At 35.5% G+C, this 4,437-nt stretch overlaps 2 long non-coding RNA genes across 5 annotated transcripts; one reads left to right on the top strand and one right to left on the bottom strand.

Annotated features, from left to right (window-relative positions):
• Positions 831 to 1,490, top strand: LOC109824338. The gene is made up of 3 exons (XR_002242610.1): positions 831 to 922; positions 1,163 to 1,228; positions 1,309 to 1,490. It is a non-coding gene; the product is annotated as an uncharacterized LOC109824338 (long non-coding RNA).
• Positions 1,993 to 4,302, bottom strand: LOC109824824. Of its 4 annotated transcripts, none has more exons than XR_002242795.1 (6): positions 3,995 to 4,302; positions 3,807 to 3,867; positions 2,851 to 2,947; positions 2,522 to 2,711; positions 2,216 to 2,395; positions 1,993 to 2,135 (listed from the first exon to the last, which is right to left on the bottom strand). It is a non-coding gene; the product is annotated as an uncharacterized LOC109824824 (long non-coding RNA). The 4 variants fall into 4 exon arrangements; XR_002242794.1 differs by having other exon boundaries at positions 2,216 to 2,281; positions 2,369 to 2,711; positions 3,995 to 4,300; XR_002242792.1 differs by having other exon boundaries at positions 2,216 to 2,281; positions 3,995 to 4,291.

Genomic DNA, 4,437 nt, shown 5'->3' with positions numbered 1-4,437 from the left:
AGGTTTATTTCTTGCTAATCTTTTGTTTGTCAACAAAAATAAGATAAAGGTTGATTTATAAATGTTTGCTGATACGAGAACACATTTCTGTTGTGATACAAGGTTCCTGTCAATGATTGTTCAGTGTAGTTTACTGGAAAAAACTCATGTGCTGACCCAAAACCCAGCCCTAGCACTTTCCTGCACCAAATTCCTTCTTTAATGTTGTCACCGATATGGAATGGCCCCCAAAGTGCTTTCACAGGCAGCTATAAACATATGTTGCACTATAAAATATAACCTGGTTTTTTCTTTTCTTTCTTCCATCCTCTTTATTAACAATAGCGTTGTTGCTAGTTGATTGCTACCATTACTCGATAATTCAGATTCTTTTTAAAGGAAGAGAGACATGTTGTTAGTCACTGAAAGAAAATTTTCCTTAAAACACTTTATCCCCTAATTTCATGATTGTTGACCGTCTGGATGTTTTCTCCTATATTTATTTTAACATACTGATGCGTTCATAGACAATAGCTCCTTTTTTGTACTGTTTTCAATTTGCTTGCTCTCAGCCTAGATTTTCTTTTACATGTCCAAATTGTAAATTCACCAGAGTGCATGGGTGACCCTGAAGCTGATGTTGATAATGAGGTGCTGAAGACAGAGCAAAAAGTACAGGTATTGCATCTCTTTCATCTCTCTAAATGAATTCTTGGTTTGAATGAAATCTTTATACAATCTAAGTGCTTCCAGCGCTATTGAGGTTATTTGATCAGCTATAAATCTAGAACAAATTTAAGTGCCTTATTCTCGAAGAAGACCCTATTAATTAACTGTTATGCATAATCTTTCTCATTTGTGCATGCTAGGTAGCAATAAAGTTCGAGCATAGAAGCAGTAAAGGCTGAAATTATGGACCACCTTATGAGTGGCAAGTATACAAGTAAGCATTCTTATGCTTGTTTCCTGAATTATGGTTGGTAGCCTAATAACAGAACTTATGTGATGTACATTCATTTATGCAATACCCTTGGCTTTTCTTCATGGGGTACCTCGTGTTTATTACAAGGGTCGCCAAGGGGACTATTATGTCATGGTAACTGATAATAAACGTCCTAGTTATGGATTTCTTTCGTATTATGTTTATATATATGTTGCTATGATCACCCCGTTATTTGTATAGGTGATGGATATGTTGGGAGTCTATGGGATGTTTGGTATGGGATGTTTGGAATAATAACTCCTATGCGTGAGTATTTGAACCTCTTTTGTGAATTTCTTAAGTTACTGTTTGTGTAAGTATGTAATCTTGACTGTTTCTCTTTGCAGAATGTCAACAGAAATGGTTGCTTGTATTGCTATTGAAGCAATCTCTATTTTAGAGAAGATGCATTCTAAAGGGTAGGCCTGCTCTTTACGCTATGAAGATGCAGAATCTCAATTTATGTAAAAGTTTGTAAACAATTTATGTATCTCTCTACTATTTTGGTGAATGTATTATTTGAATATAATGTGATTTAATATTGAAATATAATTAGTTTGTGTTGGATATGAAAATATAATTTTTTATTGTTCAATATTGTTATGCATGCACCTAAAGTAGATTTTGCAAAAAAAAAAAAAAAAAAACTACTGTAGCATAGTATCCTAGACGGAAATTCCGTCTAGGATACTCAAATTCCGTCTAGGATGTTTTTTTAAAAATAAAAAAAAATAAAAAAAAATAAAAAATCAATATCCGTCTAGAATAAGTATTCTAGACGGAAATTTCCGTCTAGAATACTTATTCTAGACGGATATTGATTTTTTATTTTTTTTTATTTTTTTTTATTTTTAAAAAAACATCCTAGACGGAATTTGAGTATCCTAGACGGAATTTCCGTCTAGGATACTATGCTACAGTAGTTTTTTTTTTTTTTGCATGTACACAATATTGAACAATAAAAAATTATATTCATATCCAACACAATCTAATTATATTTTAATATTAAATTCACCAAAATAGTAGAGAGATACATAAATTGTTTACAAACTTTTACATAAATTGAGATTCTGCATCTTCATAGCGTAAAGAGCAGGCCTACCCTTTAGAATGCATCTTCTCTAAAATAGAGATTGCTTCAATAGCAATACAAGCAACCATTTCTGTTGACATTCTGCAAAGAGAAACAGTCAAGATTACATACTTACACAAACAGTAACTTAAGAAATTCACAAAAGAGGTTCAAATACTCACGCATAGGAGTTATTATTCCAAACATCCCATACCAAACATCCCATAGACTCCCAACATATCCATCACCTATACAAATAACGGGGTGATCATAGCAACATATATATAAACATAATACGAAAGAAATCCATAACTAGGACGTTTATTATCAGTTACCATGACATAATAGTCCCCTTGGCGACCCTTGTAATAAACACGAGGTACCCCATGAAGAAAAGCCAAGGGTATTGCATAAATGAATGTACATCACATAAGTTCTGTTATTAGGCTACCAACCATAATTCAGGAAACAAGCATAAGAATGCTTACTTGTATACTTGCCACTCATAAGGTGGTCCATAATTTCAGCCTTTACTGCTTCTATGCTCGAACTTTATTGCTACCTAGCATGCACAAATGAGAATTTCCTCTATAGATAATGAAACTGTACTTACTGTATAGTAGTATGGGTCTTGGGAGCTTTTCCTATGATGCTCTTAGGCTCTTGCATTTCAGTCATCTGGCAATAGGAGAGACCAAAAATAAATGTTCAACTTATGAGCTATTTTGATACCAATATGTAGCTGAGGAAGCAAATCCATATTGAAGAATTAAAAATTTTGAACCAAAAAAAATATTAAGAAATCCGAGATTCTCACAATTCGTGAATTGCAATCGCTAGAAACAAGCTTCATCTTATTTTCTCCAGTCCCAGTTGTCCTGATGATATCTTTTGCTTCAGGCATTGTCCACATTCTGCTACCAATTTTCAGAATCATGTAAGAAATACATACATTACTGGTTACCAACAAATTAATGGTGCTTTTACTTTTTATTCCAAAGGAGATCGAATCATTAATAAAGATGAAAATAAGAAAATATTTCAAATCATCCTAAAAGAAAAAAGAATCTGCAACCATCTGCGAATGATGTTTCTATTCCAGGAGAAGGCACAATTACAATTATTAAATGAGAGAAGATAGAACTTCCATCAATGAGAAGTTATGTTGGGCTACAACACTTGTAGATATTTATAGCATGTTCCAGAAGTCCACTTTGTTCGTTCCTTAAACTTACTGCTAGCGATGTGCTGAGTATTTCCCCATAAATAATGTTCTTGCTACAGTAATTTTTTACCTTCATCTGTCGTTCAGGCTGAACTACCATTTTTAACCTCGAAAATACTGTTCATATCTCTAGCGATGTGCTGAGTATTTCCCCATAAATAATGTTCTTGCTACAGTAATTTTTTACCTTCATCTGTCGTTCAGGCTGAACTACCATTTTTAACCTCGAAAATACTGTTCATACATTTACTTCGGATCTTACCTTTCTACCAAATTGGAAAAGGAATGAGAAATTAATAAATAAACCTAAACATAATCTTAAAATTAAATAACTACCTAGATCGAAAGGGAAACAAACCAAATACAATCATAATCAAATACTAATTCTAAAGAAGGAAAGGTAAGCAGAACCACCACGGTTCTCAAATTCAAGCAATACCCAGCTTAAATAAGGACTCGAAACACCAAAATAAACAAGACCCATATGAAAATAACTAATTCTTAGGATTGCAACGGGGAAAATCACTAAAATTGATGCAAATTTGTACCTATTTGTGAATAAGAGACCGAGACAGAAGCTCCCAATACAAAGCAAATTTACCCTTCAATCTACATGAATTAATTCTCTGAAAGCCTCAAACAGAATACCCATTTGGATATAGGACCAAAATCAAAGAAAAATGGAAGTATTCGGCCGATGGCAGTTTGGTAATTTGGAGTAATGGAGAAACCTGACCTCTGAGAACTGAGGAGAGTGATAGCCGCAGCTCGCCATGGCCGACGACGACGACGACGCGGATTTTGAGAGGGGAGGGCAGCGGAGCCCGGAGAGCTGGTGACGGGATTCGACGGGGAAGAAGGGTTTGCTGGATCCCCGGCGATCTTGAGCTTCTAAATTGCTTTTTGGTGGTGGAGGCCGTGGAGGGAGAGGGAGTAGAGTGGGGGGAGAGGTCGAGGGTGAGGTTGAGGAGGGAGAGGGTGAGGAGGGGGAGGCGGTGGAGGGAGGAGTAGGAGTTGAGGATTTGGGGGGTGGGGAGGCGCTGAAAATTTCGATTTGGGGGGAAAAGAAGGCCGGCTGAGGTTTTGACGCGTTAATTTTTTTTTTTAATTTCCACATATCCTAGACGGAAATTTCTGTCTAGGATACATTCTAGACAGAAATTTCCGTCTAGGATACGT

This window comes from Asparagus officinalis, chromosome 9 (genome assembly GCF_001876935.1).
Source record: "Asparagus officinalis chromosome 9, Aspof.V1, whole genome shotgun sequence".
Lineage (NCBI taxonomy): Eukaryota > Viridiplantae > Streptophyta > Magnoliopsida > Asparagales > Asparagaceae > Asparagus > Asparagus officinalis.
This window is presented reverse-complemented; position numbering and strand designations above follow the sequence as displayed.